The sequence below is a fragment of the Lichenostomus cassidix genome, chromosome 9 (assembly GCF_008360975.1).
Source record: "Lichenostomus cassidix isolate B80296 chromosome 9, HeHo_3.0, whole genome shotgun sequence".
NCBI lineage: Eukaryota > Metazoa > Chordata > Aves > Passeriformes > Meliphagidae > Lichenostomus > Lichenostomus cassidix.
This window is the reverse complement of record NC_139490.1, coordinates 17,814,827-17,830,955: the sequence shown is the minus strand read 5'-3', so window position 1 is coordinate 17,830,955 and position 16,129 is coordinate 17,814,827. Positions and strand designations below refer to the sequence as shown.

The following is a 16,129-nucleotide window of genomic DNA, read 5'->3' as shown; positions in this document are numbered from 1 at the left end:
GATTTGGAAGATTGTGAAGTACATAATTGTAAGCATTTTGATTTCTTGCAAATGCAGAGAGGTATATGGGAAAAATATCTGTTGTCAATTTTTGGGAAATGTAGGAGGACTCCTGATGTAACCTTCAAAATATTCATGTGTCCATGTAGTCACCAGAAACGTTCTGGCTGTGCTTTTTCCTCCTTGGTGATTTCTGTTGGTTATTCTTTCCTTCTTGATATCTCTTGCTATTTACTTTTTCTCTCATTTAGCTGCTAGTTTTGCCTTACATGACAAGGCTTTGTGGCATTGCCTCTGCTCTGACATGCCAGAGCTTCTTGTGTCACACGTGCTCCTCTGCCATGATCACCCACAGCCAGTGCTGCAGGTATCACATGGTTTGAGTTAGTGCAGCAAGGGCTGCTCAGAGCTTCTAAAGGATTCACTCCTGGAAAACTTCAGTCCTAACAAATGTACTTGGGAAAGGAATAAGATGCCTGACAGACTGAGACTGATATTGCACAGTCATACTTCATGCTGAAGGGTAACGCTGTCTCTTTAAGCTTTTGACCTCCACAGATCAAAGTTGGTTTAATTTCAGTTTATTTTCCAGGCCTGTCCAAAACGCCTGCTTCAGTCAGCATTGTCCTTAAACACACCAGGGTTGCAGATAGCATCCTGGGCACTTAGTGTGCACAGCCCCTCAGTCCTGGGGTCTCTTCCCCATTGTCTCATCCACCCTCAGCTGTTTAACACTTGTACTGCTTTAAATTCAGTGGGAAATAGCAGTTGAAGAAGGTGAGCTGATCCAATTTCAGAGACAAAAGCCAGTCTGTTCTGACAGTAAAGATGTGTTTTCTGCAATTACTATCTACAGACCTCTTTTGTGGAGGAAATAGGAATTGATCTGGAAGAATCCCTGGCATTGTAATGCTATCAAAGCGAAATTGCTTATTATCAATTTGCCATTCATTCTGAAAGTCTTTAAACCAATTAGAATTATTTTACTTCAGCACAATCATTGCTTCCACATTATGGACATATAATCTTGTTGCAGTAACTCAGTAGTGGTTCTCCTAATTCTCATATATAGTTTTCTATAAACAGTCTTTTTCTCAAAGTGGTTTAATATTCATGAAAAGTATCAGAAGATACAAACAGTGATAATATCTGAAGGCTAAATAAACGTAAAATTTTACTTAAAATATCCTATCTATGTCCTTCAAATTTCATGAAAAGGACCATCTCTGAGATGAATAATCCACTCAAGACTCCTGATGTTGCCATTTGCAGTAAGTGTCCACCAAACAGAGCAGCTCTCCTCTAGGAAATGAATGAAATAAAACCAGTAAGTCAGAGCACACAAGTCATTGAGTTATGATGTAGTAATGGAACAGCCTTGCCATATTCTTTTGTTCAGTGTGCAGCTCAAACAAATGCTTTTCTTATTAATGCTGTATTTCTCTGACCTTAGCTTAATGAACAATATTTTTTCCTTCCTTTTTCCCCTCTTTTCTTGCCATGCTAAGTATGGATGTATAAGGCTCATTGCATTGGAAATGTGGCATGGAATCTTCCACCTTTTGCCTTCAGTCCAGACTTGACCTTAAGTAAAAATATTTTCATTTTTAGATGGGAAGGTTGGTATTCTCAGCTTCGCATTTGGCTCTTGTGCACCCCACCCAACTTGCCACACCTGAGGAAAACTGTAATGGGAAATTGGGACTCATGATGAAATTGCTTCTTGGGAATGAATTCAAAACAATATTCTCTCTTAACTCTATGTGCTAGTGGGTATTCATCTATGATTTTGTAATTTGGTTTGTGATCTGGTGATGGAGAGAATTTCCCCTCTCACTTTCATGATTGTAGTTACTACTTGCAAGCAGATGATGTGATTTGATACCTTTTGGTGTGATTACTGCTGGTTTTGTCATTGTTGTTCGTTCTCTGAGTGAACAAAGCACTCTAGCCTTGAGCTCAGATACAGCTGATTTATTTCATGCAGGCAGAGAATGCTCCAATAATTTACAAAGGCCAAATAAGCCTGTAGGTAGTAAACCCTGCCTCTTTCCAGGGTTTGAAGTAGACCTGTGTGTCTCCAGATGCTGTCTTTTCCTCAGTCTCAGGCAGCTGCTCGTGGATGCTCTCCAGAGCAGCCTATCTCTAGTTACACAGCCTAGATCCCATGAAAAAGGTGTCTAATATATCAGAAACCAGCCCAACAGGTCTCTGTTTCAGAAACCTGCAGACCAGCTTTGAACAAGTTACTTCTTTGGACTGGGAGAGCATTTTAGGGCCATATGCTGTGTCCTCATGCCATCAAAAACCCTACAAGTTTGCAGATTTCTGTGTAGTGTCTGCATTTATAAAATACTTTTAACTTTGGCTTGTTAAATCCTATGTCTTAATTAAAAGCAGATTTTAAACATGTGAATGTATGCTTGTAACAAAATTGCTGCTTTTCAGAAATTTAATTAAAATACTTCTTAAAAAAACAAAACCCATGAAGAAGTGAGGTGATATCTGTGTGCCACCTCTTCCCTTTTCTTCACAGCAACGACTGTGGATATTTATTTTGAAGAACATAGGGCTGAATGGTGAATCCAGCTAATTCAGGAACCTCCTCATCTCTCAGTCCCTGTTCTCTTCTTGTCTTTGCCTCCTCCACTTCCATATTTTACTGTTCTCAATGTCTTTCTTTTCCAGGGTTAATTTGTACTCTCAGAACCTAATGGAATAAGCTGCTGGCTGCAACAGCTTGTGTTAAGCAGCAAAGATGGTGTGGGAACAATTAATGAGGAGTAACTTGGAAGTAGCTTTCCCGGTTTTGTGATGGCTGTCATTGGGGCAGTTGATTGGAGGCTCATTCCAGTTTTCTGCAGTCTGTTCTGCAGCCACTCAGCAAGTGAAATTGAGATGGCATCACTTATACTGCACAATAACCACAATCTGAGAAAACATTGCTCTCTATTCACAACACTGCTAAAATTCTAGCAGTTCTGGGAGTTCATTGTCTCTCTCCCCTCTTCTCTCTGCTGCCATTTAGGTTTTGTTGTTTTATGCCCTTCTGCACCGAAAAGTAAAATCACACTAATCTAATCTGATTTGCTCTAAAAAAGGTGAAAAGGGATTAGGGATGGAGATTTATTCTCAGTCTCTATTAAATTTCCTACGCTGTTTACTCAAATTTTCTTCTCTCTCTTTGTTTTCCAACAAGTTTTTCTTCCTCTTTCCCCGCTCTACGTGAGGGCAGGGCAGAGGAGGGACTGGCTGCACAGGAGCTGCTGCTGGAACCCCGTGGAGAGGGTTGCTGCCAGGGGCAGGAAATGGAACACATGCCTTCCACCCCAGCACACTGCTGCCTCTAATCAGATCTGCAGTCATGCAGGGAGAAGTGGCACTGACAAAACGTCAAGAAATCAATCCTCGCGTGCACTCGGCTTCCAACTGGAGCCATGGATGGATTTCTGACACAGAGGAAACAGCCACGGCCAAAACTGTGTTGTACATCGTGATTACAGCTGTAAGGAACACTTCATTTAACCCAAATAGTGGCGAGCCTTTGGATTGGGAGTAACTGATCCAAGCTTCCTCATGGAAAGTTAAAGTGAACTTAATTAGCAGCTCCAGCCTGTGGTGTTTCTTGCCATGCTGTAGCCCTGCCCTGAGGAATACCTGTTCTGCAAAGCTGTGCCTCCAAGGCTGCTAAGCTTTAAATAAATCAACTGGACTCATTTATAAGCTTTCACATTATTACTTTATGACTAAATATACACACGTATGTATTTTGGCCCAGGCTGAAGTAATGGTTTCTGCCTTTCTTTAGCTCTAACTTGCATCCTGGGGCTTAGCAATAGAGTGCACTGTTCCTACATGCTAGTGCAGAGGGAAAAGCAGAGATGCCCTTGGAGCTGTCTTTGGTATGCAGTGCATGCAGCTCTGGTGCTTCCCTGCTGCAGCACTGGAGCCTTTTTCCTCTGCACAGAACATAAAGAACCCTATTTGCTGGATTCCAATATTTATATATTTTACATAGGAGATGAAAGCACTGGAATTTGTCCTAGATTAACTCCCTGAAAGGAAAAGGATTGGGAATTTGTTCCTATCCTTTCAGGCCATAAAAATTCTGGGATAAGAATTTAATAGCAAAAGCACCACGATGTCATACTTCTGTGGGCTCTTGATCTAAGGTATAATAAAGAGCACAAAACCAGCTAAAAAACAATTAATGAGTTATTTCATGTAGAACTGTCATTAGATTAGCTTTGATAATTTAGCATTTAACTGCTATTAGGAAAATACTAATATTTACATCTCATAGAAACAAGTTATGAGAGAGTTCTCTGAGGCAGAAAATGTGTTCTAAAAATGTAACTTTGAGGTTTAGGAGTAAATAATGATGAAAAGTATAACGAGTTATGAAGCCTCTCCCATACAGAGATGGAAGAGAGTGATTAAGTCTATTAAACATGAATTATATAAACTGGATTATTTATCTATCTGTTTTATGTGGAAGTGTGAGCTGAATATTACTGAGAATGCTTCTGGTTTTCTTTAATGTATTTAAAATGGTGACATGTGAAATGAAGCACGTCCTCTTAATTAACTTGTGAACCTCACTGCTGCAAGGTGTTGTTCAAGGCAGAACACAGTAATAGTTTGTAGAAGGCCAACTCATTTTTATCAGTGAACAGAGATGTGATAGGTGAGACCAAGGGCTGGATTTCTGCCTGTGACAAACACATGCTGATTATGATTGAATTTGTTGTTTGGCAGATTATTTTCCAACTGTTACCTGGATCACCATGGTGTAAACTGTGCTACTGCTGTCAGGGTGAGGGGAACCATGTCCCTGGGTCCCAAGGAAGTTTCACAAATAGCTCCTTTTCCTGAGGTATGTAACATGTGTGTGTGCCAGGTGAAAACAGCTACTTGTGCTGAGATTTCAGAACATTTTTTGAGATTTCTAACATCGCCAAATACAACTTCTGGAATTTTCATTCAGAAAAATAACTTTTTTTTTCTACTAATTTTTTAAGACTTTAGACATCACCATTTAGCATTTTGTAATTTGATACTCATAATTCCAATAGCTTCTAGCAAATATGGGTGTGAATTCGAAACAAAATGTTGCATTTCTCCACTGACTAAGCACAATCTTAATTAAATCTACAAAAGCATGGAAATTCTGGATGAAATTTGAAGGTCCTCTGCAGTGCATCCTAGTGCTTTAGGCATAATGGAAGGCTGCTGGAATAGCTAGCTGTATACTTGACAGAGGCATTCTATCCACAGGCTCTAATAGTTGGAGATCAATTTGATAGCTAATTACTTCCAGCACAAGCAAAGGCTAACTCTGCACCTCGTGTAGTTTGCTGATTATATCAGTGTGGCAGTCACTGAGAATGCATCACACAGACAGCACATATTATTACCTTTTTTCATGACAATTAACTGTCTGCCTCTTAATAGCTCTGCTTTGCATTGCTGTGGAGAGTGAGCTCCCTGTTGAGGAGGCAGAGGCAGGGAAACAGTCATGCAGAGGAATGTTCTGACCTGTTAATCTCATGTGCAGTGTGCACAGCTGTATTGATCTGCTGCTGATAAAAGCAGGGTATTAAAGAGCACTGCTGCAGTGCTTTCAGTCCTCAGCACCTCCTCAGTCCCCAGAGTGGCTCCAGGGACTGCAGAATTGGTGGCCTGCAGGAGAATCCTGACTTGGTGGTGGAGCATCTTTTTCAGATGTAGGACCTTTAACACTGACCTACCTGTTACATCTTTTAATTTAATGCTGTGAAGATTTTGGGGTCTGGCACTTGAAAATATGTGTTATCCAATATGTTTCTCTTAATACATAGGCAAGCCACATACCTGATATCTGATGGCTTGGTGTATGCCTATTAGTTTTGGAATAAGTTATTTTTATTACTTGCTTTCCTTCCTCCATCTCCAGGCAGAATAAATCTAAATTCAAATTTTAAAGTGGAGTGGAGGAGGGCAGACAAGAGAAAGAGAGGCTAACAGCTCAGCATGCTAAGGTTCATCCCATGGCAATTTCTACAGCTGCATTTTAAACTAATTAAAAATAAAGGTTTATAATAGAGATTTGAACCATGTCTTAACAATAGAAGAGCAGCTGGGTGCTGCTGGAATATCAGAGGTTGCTGAGCATTGCAGGTTGAATGAAACTGTCTGCCCAACTTTAAAAGAAGATGTCAATTGACCCTCTCTCACTGCAAAAGAAAAAAAGCCTTATTGATCCATTTAGCTGGTAACAGATAGGAATCAAACCAAAAAGTATGTTCTCTAGCCTTCAAGTTAGAAAAATGTCAAGAGCTGCAATTGATCTGGAGCTCAGTGCAAAACTTCATGGCCTTAAAGTGTTACAGACTGGTGAATTCTGCAGGAAGTGATGGATTCTGCAGGGAGATTTTTGTCATGTTTTCCACGAGAAACCAGATTTAAACATAACCTGCTTGAAGGAGGGTGTTTTGGCAGATGAGACTGGTAAGAGTCAGGAGAAGCGGGCAGAATTCCCTACCGTTTTGAGAGGACATGAAAGAATTGTGTTAGTTCTGGTGTAGGATTTGGTCTGTGGGCTTTGCTCAGTTTTTCTGTACTTTTCTATAAAGCACAGTTATCCTCAATTATGGCTGTGATATCAATTTATTGAGGCAAGCACCTCCACATCCAGCACTGCAGGGCCAAAGATTTAAGTTTGGACTTTACTAGCAGAAAAAAAATCACAAAACCATCTCTGAACCCCACTTGTATCCAATATAAAAAATGTGGGTTTCACAAAAATAGTTAGAATGAGAGTCTAATCCACAAAAACAGGTCAGTTTCCATACACTCTGAACTACTCAAAATTAATTGCTTCCAAAAATGTATTTTATGCAACAATGTCAGCAAAAAGTTGACTATTTTTACAATCAAAGAATCCAAAAACATAAATGTAGTGTGTTTTCAATATGATGTTGCATTTTCATAACATTGATTCTATTTCTAATAAAAAATGTGTCAAGAGTCATATGTGCCCAAAATAACCATTTGTAGAAAAGCTCATTATTGTTCTGGACTTCTGAGCTCCTCTGGTTTTACCAAATTCATCCAACCAATGTCACAGCAGCAGGACAGGAAAAAAAAAATGCAGAAGGAATAGCACAAAGCCACACTATTTTTTGTTATTCAGCCTGGATATCAACATGAGAAAAACTTAAGATAACTATGATGTGTAAGGAGACTCTAAATTGTCATTGTGTTAGCACAGAGTCTTTTGTGAAAACTGTGATTATATGAAACAGAATTGTCACAGCAGCCTCCATGCCAGCTTTTCCATTGCCCATGTTTTAAACTGGATTTTGAAAACAGTTCTAAACCAGGAGTAGGAAATGAAAATCCAGAAGTATTCTCTGAGTTGTTCCATTTGTGAATTTTGCTTTTGACAGTTTCTAGTACATATATATTTGCCTTTATGATGGACATGTGCAAAACCAGTTAATGCCAAGGTATGTAGTGAAGGGGAGATAAAATACTTCTGCATGTGGACAGAGAGAACTAGAGGGGTTTTTTCAAAGTATTTCAAATATTCTAAAATATCTCCACGACGACTCAATTAATTTTTCATTGTTCTTTAAGTCCCTTCCCCCTTAGAAGATATTTTTGGGGAAATAAACAGATCAGATAATTAATGAGAATAGTGAGAATTAAACACTTTGATACCCTAAAGTGAGAGGAGCTTTCTCATTCTGTCTAATCTTTTGAGGGTAGAAAATTTCTTCAAGCAAACTCTGTGGCTCTGAGCACTTTCAGATCTTACTGGGAGCTGCACACACACTGCTGACCTACATACAGGTATTTGTTCTCAACTTCAGAGTTCTCAACTTCTTACCAAGATTCCTCCTTTCAGTCAAATAAACAAAAATCTATCTGCAGATTTTTTTAAATTTATTTTTTAAAAGCAAATGACCATTTAAGGCACAGCAACAGCTCCAGGTGAACTATTTTTTCCAAATGACTGATGCTATCTTCAGAAGCTCCAATCCATGAAGTCGGCATGGGAGTGTGTAGAAAAATTGAGTTGGAAGATTTTCTCTAATTGTATAACTGCTCTGACTGTATGGTATGTGGATATGTTTAATGTAATTATTATAATCATGTGGATGGCACTGGGCTATCAAATCACTGGCTAAATAAAAGATCAGTCTTTTTTTCTTAAGTATAACAGCACGAGTGGCAAAAGTAATGTATTTTATTTTATTCTATTTTTCCCAAAAGTAGTGTATTTTACTCTTTCTTTTTTCCCCCAAAATGTGCAGAATGAATATTTGATATACAGTCATTTTCCCACCCTGCATTGCTGCTGCATTTTGTTTCCTAATGGGCCATTGGTAAAGGAAGATAACGTTTCCTCAGGCTTCAGTAGTAACACTGATCTTTTATATTACATCAGCCTTGATGAATGGCTCTCCAAAAACTTACAAGCTTTTTGTGAGGATTCAGAGGAACCTACACAGCAAGAACAGTTTGACATTTGCCTGTGGCTCTGGAATTGTTGGAAGGGAACTCTTGGCACCTCTTTCCCCCAAGGTATGCCCATAGTATGTCCCACATGTGTCCCTTCAAGTGTTCATTTCCACACCCAAGGTTAAGACCAAGCAGTGGAAGAAAAACACAGCAAGAGCAGTCTGAGAGGGAACAAAACCCCTACATTAAAACTCAGCCTCTGCAAAGTTGAAGAAAATGAGCTTTTTTCCATGAAAACTGGAGATTATAATGAATAGCAGAGCACTTTGCCAGCTGAATGGCTGCTAAATATAGCACTTCCATCAGAAGTGTCTTAGATAGTGGATCTCTAGGTAAATGAACATCCTGCTTCTGCCCTGAAGATGTCTTTATCTTCAAAATTCCAGTTTTTAAAATATTCTTTTCATTCTTTAAAATAACTGCAGAGCTCCCTGACAGGCCAGGCCAGGCCTGCAAGTGCCCTCCAAGATGGCTTTGCCAGCTTAGGCTTCTCTCTGCAGCAGATTGCTCTAGCCAGGCTGTTTTCATCCCCTCACACGAGAATTGCTGCAGAATTAGAAAGAGGGGGCTTAGGACTTGGCATTGCAAACGTTTGCACCCTTCCCCCTTCCCCAAGTCCCTGAGTCTGCTATTAAACATCAGAGAAAACTTTTGTAATGATTCATGAGACACCACTACCCTCCCTCTCTCCGGAGCTCCCCGGTTGCCTGATTCCTTATACACATCAATGTGGTCTTTTATTGCTGCTTAATAATAAATGGTATTTTGTTTGCCTACCTGACACTTTTATTAACTTCACTCGTGTGTGTGTGTGTGTGCACATGTTTCTCCAGGCATGATTTCTCCCCGACACCCCCCAAATTAAAGGGGGGATGGGGAGAAAAAGCCCAGCTTTATTTGAAGAGAATTTGTCCCTAATCTGTTGCAGCTGTAGGGGACCATTCGGCCAATTAAACAGAGCAGGCTTTGGCTCCTTCCCAAATGAGGCGACCACATGTTCCACTTGGATCGGTCACCTCGAGGGAACTGCGGGTCACAGGGGCATCTGGTTGTCATTTCCTCTCTGGGCAGCATGAGGCAAGCAAGGAGGGAAAAATTGGGCATTTTTTTAATCTCCTGTCTTGTCCTGCAGCATCTAAAGGTCCAACAGCACCCAGTCAGAGCAGGAGAGGCTCACACCATGTGATGCAGTCCAGGATTTGGGAATGAGAGCTGTGTGGTTGATCTGATTCTCTTTGAGGTGTCATTAACTTATTTCTGTTTCTCTGCTGCAAAAGGGTAAATGTGAAGGTTCTGTTCATATCAAGGAGTTCTGGAAGGTTTGTGCTGCTTTGACTGACTCAGTTGCTCTCCTAGGTAGGAGATGTGTCCCTTCTGTAAGGGAACAGAACACACAAGTTCTGCTACAGACAAGTGAAAAGCTCCTGAGCTGGCATGGAATTGGGGGTTGATAGGAATGTGAGAAGGCATTGTGATCTCTAGTGTCTCAGATGAGTGATGTAATCTCATGCTCAGCAAATATCAGGAATTATGAACAATTTCATAGCTGATCTGTGGCTTAATTGAGTCCCAAACTGCACACACACCTAGGGCTGGGGGGTAACCCAGGCTCCAGAGCCATCACAATGAGATTGTCTTCAAAAAATCAGAAACATCTGGTTTCAACTAAAGCCAGGCACTAATAAACTAATACTCATAATGAAGGGGGAAATGCTTCAATGAACTAGTCAGGTCAGTGAACTCCCTTTCCTCTGAAGGTGCCTGGCCTGTAGTTTTCAAACTGTTATGGTTAACACAGACTGGTTATTTGGCTTGGCTAATGAAGTAGTGTCAATGATGAAAAGGTTTTCTTGATCTGAAACTTTCATCTTTTCAGTGCAATGAGTTTAGATCTGTTACATTTCCATTCCAGGGTCCTGAGCATCACAGGAACTAAGGAATTATGACCAAGTCTATGCGGGGCAGAGGAGCTGAAAAATGTGTTTTCTTAGGCAAGGTAAGTGCAGATGTTGGTGTTCAGAAAGGGCTGTGAGACCCACTGAGGGTTGTTGGAGAGAAGGAGAGTGCACATGGAGCAGCTGATGAGCCATGGCAGCCTCCCTGTAAGGATCAGCCTTGCTCAGAGGCTGCAGAGCAGGGTATGGATTGTTCCCCACATGGTAGAGCCCAGCAGATCATGCTTTGCTGTTTTCATTTGTAACTCCTTCTAAATATCAGAAAACACCCATGCAAAAAACAGCAAGTCATATGCAGTTAGTAGTTAATGCTTAGTTATCAAATGACTCTAAATCTGAAAGGAAATAGGGGGGATTTTACTTCAGCTTTTGTCAGTAACTTTTACTTTTTCCTGTGGACTTCAAACCCCTTATCCCAGTGGTTATCAGTATCATAACAGCTGATGTATAAAATTCTATGTGGTACTTTCAACATGACCTATAGGGCTGAGTTTTCAGGGGGTTTAAAATATGGTAGCCACCTCCTGCCAAGGCTGAAGCTACAAAAATGTCAGATTTTGTCCTTGAAAGACACTTAGATTTTGAGATTATGTTATCATTGAGAAACTTGTCCTCTGATTAGGCTTCAAACAGATTCAAAACTTGATCAGAGATGCTATGATCACTTCTATAAGTTGCTTCATTTAAAAACAGTCAGGATTACTGCAGCATTTTCAGTCCAACATGACACACTATAAAAATTCAAGAGGGTGCCCTCAACTCCACTGTGCTGCAATCACCAGAGCTGAGATGTCAAAACACTTGCCATGCCCTTGAGGTCCTTTCAGGGCCTGAAGCTGTCTATCTATGGCACTGATGATAGGGTCTTGTATAATGAAATAATTTTCTTCTCTGATATTAATTTTCCAATTACTACTGTTAGCAAAGTTATAGTCCATTTTTTAAATTGTGGTTAAAAATACTTTAGTTTTCTTCCAGTTGGGAAGCTTGGACAGGCAAGGAGAACTCTGTAAGTGGGTGCCATCATTTTTTGACCCCTGGAAAAACCTGTCTTAATATTGGGCTCTAGAAAATGTAAATGGCTTCCATTCTGATGGTTTAATCAACAATGTGTGATAAAAGGTGGTAATTGTGCCAATATACTTTAGTATAGTTTCATCTTTAACTTATCTCTGAGTCTTCTAAATTTGGTGACTTGGCTGAGGAGCTTGTAAGCAGTCCCTAGTCAGTTTGGCAGTAAAATCTTGATAAAAACCAAGATGGGATCTTACATAGAACTCTGTAAAAAGAGATAATAAATCTTATCTAATTTCATAAGAAAAAAGGGGAAAGGAAAAAATAAAATCAAACCCACAAAACCAACCTAAAGCTTTCTGGGTAACTACCAGAAGAAATGGCAAACTCAACACAAGCATTTTATTTCTTTTTTTTTTCTCCCTGCACGTGCTTTTGATCTAGAGAGGGGATGGAAGTTAGCCCCAAGTATTTCTAAAACATAGCAATTTGTCAATGCACTATTTGTCTAAAATGGATACTATAATAAAAACAAGTGACAAAATACTGGTCCTTTGTAGATCAGATTCAGATTTTTCTTGCATAACCTTCAATTTTCCTACTGTATTTTGTGGTCAGCAATGCCAGTTCCAATGAATTTTCAAATTATAAAATAGGAGACTTAAAACTAAACTCTTTCTGAGTTTAGGTATGGATTTCTGAGTTATTAAATTTTGGGGTAATTTAATCCATTTGCAGTTTAACAATATTGTCAAAATAAGTAGAAGATTATAAATAATTGTTGGGCACATGTTTTAATTATCCAAATTCTGCAATTGTTTCATCTCAAATACTGTCCCTGAAGTCCAGATAGCTGCTTTTCAATCCCTTTCCTGGCTAATATCAGAACTGAAGATAAACAAGCTCTGCCCTTTTAACCTGTAGAGTTTGATTGGCATCATGTTAAACCAACATACCTCTACCCTAAGAAAACACAAGCCCAGCTTTTTCCAAGGTGGAAGGAAAACCGCAGGGCTTTTTGGATAAGGTCATGTTCATCCCCCTTTCCTTCCTTGTTTGTAACATCTTCCAGAAGCACACAGAAATGGCAGTTTTGTTTTGCATCACTAAAGAATGGCATAGCTTGACTCAGATTAAATAGAAACACAAATAAACATGAGTGGCAGAAGCAGGAGGAGTTCAGGCTAGCAGAGTGAAGGGAGGATGTGTGGCTTCATCTGCATAGAATAATCTTACACCAAAGAGTTGAATCGTCTTCTGTCTCTTTTTTATTGCCTCTGATCAGATGAGAGTTCTGTGTCACAATTGAAGAATTTGTTATCTGTCTTTAAAAGTTCAAGTAAGACCTAATTCTGAAATTTATCACAAAAATGTCAAAGGCTTTTAGGCAAATAGATTTGAAATATTAAAAATAATTTTTCTCTTAAATTTCTCCTGAAAGCAGCAAAGTCCCTGCTGAAATCAGCACCTGGCAGGGTTAGTCCTTCAGGTCCACATCCCACCTTCATTTGTATGCATGAATTTAACTTTTTACAGGAGAAGGCTTTTATTGAACATTGTTTGTAAAATTGCCACAGATGTGTTTGGAGAATGTTACAGACTCTTGTGCATGAGAAAATATTACAATTTGGCCATATGGAAAATGTACTGGAAAAAAATAAAACTATTATGGAAAGGTTGTAATACCTCTATAGTCATTGTGAACAATTCTGTGACACTTATCAGAGAATTATGAACCTTTTAGAGGTTTCTACAACTCACATATAAGCAAAAGAAACAATACTTTTGCTATGGTACTGTGATTTTAGGCATATTTCTGCATCTATCAATATGCAGTTAAATACAGTTCTTGCTCCAATTGATCACTTTTCTCTAAATTAAAATCCCTGATTCAATACTTCAGAAGGTACTTATGACCTAACTCTGAATTTCCAATCCACTCACTGGGTCTTTGGTGGACCAAACTGGGATCCAGGTACTGACCAGAGGAGACCTTGTGTCATCCAGGTCTGCTCAGGTTCAGCTGCAGAAGCCCAAAGGCACAAAACTGAATATTGAATGTCCTGTTCTTTTTTTTCCAGGCTCTATGCACATGGAAGCAAGGAGAAAAAAAAAATAATAAAAAGTCACAAAAACTGAAACAAAAGCTGTGTTGATGGAATTGTTGTGTAGTGAAATTGATGTAGTTATCCTCAGTGCTTTTTGTCCCTTGTTCTTCAGGTAAAATAAGTTCTATCTTGTATTAATATTATTGATTCAGCAAGTAATATTGTGAAATTTCATCCCACACATCTACAAGCTGTGGTGGAAATTTGCAGTGCAGCTGAAAGCTCATTCAGCTCAAGCATCCTGAGCTTGGTTAAGGAGAAGAACAAATGAGAAATCTGTATCAGGGGTGTAATATTTACAGTTGGTGTGCCCAGGAGCCCCAGCTAGCATGCACTGTTTGTTTGGACAAGTGCTACTGGATTGCAGAGCTGGCCTCCAGGTCAGTGTCAACACTTCCCAGCCATGGGGGGAAAAGGTTTCAGGAATTTTCTACCCAAGGCTATGATCAGGTTTTCTCATATCTGCCTTACAGTTGATAGATGTAGTTCAGTAAGACAAAGATGTCACTGCTGTCATGTTTTTTACTTGAAATAGAATGGCAATAACTTCCTAACATCTCTGTTATTGATTCTGCAATATCAGAATCTGCTTTCCCTACAATCCATATGAAAATGAGGAAGTATCCTGAAACTCACAAGTTAATAGGCTCAGCAGCAGAGTCTCACAGTCTTTTTTAAATATAATTTTCTCTATCCATGTTTTCCCTAAGTACTTTTGGCAAGGGATAGAAGAGGAATGCAGATATTAAAGATATGTCTAGTGAGTTGTGCATGGAAGTAAAAGTGAGTTTTTTTTGTCCTAGTTTTACAGATTTTAGAAAGTGACATGAAAAGGAAATCTTAGGGGCATTTAAATAATAGGTGAATTGTATAACTTAGATTCAGACTTGTGACTTCTCTTTTTCATTATCTATATTCTTAATATTTAAGATAAGCCAAGAGCAATCATGGGGTAAAGAATCTTTTAGCTAGAAGATATGTGGACAATACTGAGAATTATTCAAAAAAAGTAAAAGAACTTTTAAAATCTGGAAATTACCCATAAAGATATTTGAAGTAAGTTTAAAGAATGGTATATGAGATGATAGCACAGGGAATAAAAGAGAAGGAAACAGCAATTTAGGCTTGGTGATCTCACTAGATGGTTTCCAGTCCTGCTTGGCTTTCAGGTGCAGGACACGGTCTTTGGATTATTTCAGCAAGAATTGGATGGGCACACCTGAGAGGGATGATAAAGTTATTTAACTTGCACTAGATGTGGGGAAACATCTAGAGTTTTGATTTCACCACAAACTTTCATTCTGGCCACGATCAAGGTATTCAGAGCAGAATTCTGGACATATGTGAACGTAATGGACAACTCCTTTAAACATAATAGACTCCTTTAAAATCCCTCCAAAACTCCCTGTAAAACTTCCTAGTTTATGTGTCTTTCACTTCTTTTTCCATCAGAATGCTGGGGGTTTTTGGTTTGCTTTTTCCTGTAGATGAATCTTTATTTTCTGCATCTGAAGCCCTCTGCTCTGTATAGTCTGAGACAGACTGTTCCTATCTCTTTTCACCAGGCTGTCACACACTTGATGACTTACATCCACTGTCATTCTTCTTAGGCAAAACAAGCCTGTTTGCTCAATCTGTACTCTGGGGTTTTTTTGGGGGTGTTGTGTAACTCTGTGTTCTGTTATTGTACCCACTGAACTTGTTCATGACTCATAGGCTTTCTTTGCAGGGATTTAGGTAGAAGAAACATCTTTGCAAAACTCCCAAGTGTTTAAACGATGACAGAATCATCCCTTCTTTATTCAATCACATCACTTATGGGTTTTACTGGGGGGAACAGAATATCCTTGGGACGCTGTGTTGTACAGATCTACTACAAACACGTTAACAAGGACACTTCATGTAATCTCATTTTAATTTACATAACCTTTTACAATTGGATTATTAAGGCCTAGGCACTGTAATGCATGTGTGGAACAGGGTGCACCCCTGCCTGAAGAGCCAGAGTCACTGCTAAGGAGAGTGCAGAATTCATCTCACGCCTGGAGGATTCCTGTGATTTGTGTTCCTTCATTTAGAACCACAACCTGGCTGTAACAAGCCTAGAGGTGTTTCAGGAAAGAGTTAATTTCTCCATAGAAATTATGTTTCCCAGCTCCGTGCTAGAAAGGATTAAGCAAGAGCTTGTTAATTGGGGGAGGTGGGAGGGCCGTGGATTTGTAGGCAGAGCAGGTGATAATGTAACTGGTGGAGATTGCAAACTAATTATGAGAACCAGCAATTGCCTGCCAGGTGTGTGAGGTGCTCAGCAGGGTGGAGCAAAGGGGTAGCAGGCAAGGAGGAATTTTAGATGCACTTTAAAGCTCCGAGTGAGCAGGGAGAGCTCTGATTAGCACTTTGCTCAAGATGGCTTGGGCTTGAGAGGAACGGACAAACGAGTACAGAAAGAAGGTGGTTGTGTTTGTACAGATTTTCAAGCGTGGCTCTGAGCTTCTGTGTCACATTTGACCACTGCCTGATGTTGTGTGGCCTGGCACTGCTCAG

At 39.6% G+C, this 16,129-nt stretch overlaps 1 long non-coding RNA gene across 1 annotated transcript; it reads left to right on the top strand.

Annotated features, from left to right (window-relative positions):
• Positions 1-3,236: 3,236 nt before the first annotated feature.
• LOC146433387 (uncharacterized) lies at positions 3,237-10,501 on the top strand. The gene is made up of 5 exons (XR_014853943.1): positions 3,237-3,505; positions 4,759-4,876; positions 7,753-7,836; positions 8,301-8,571; positions 10,421-10,501. It is a non-coding gene; the product is annotated as an uncharacterized LOC146433387 (long non-coding RNA).
• Positions 10,502-16,129: the final 5,628 nt, after the last annotated feature.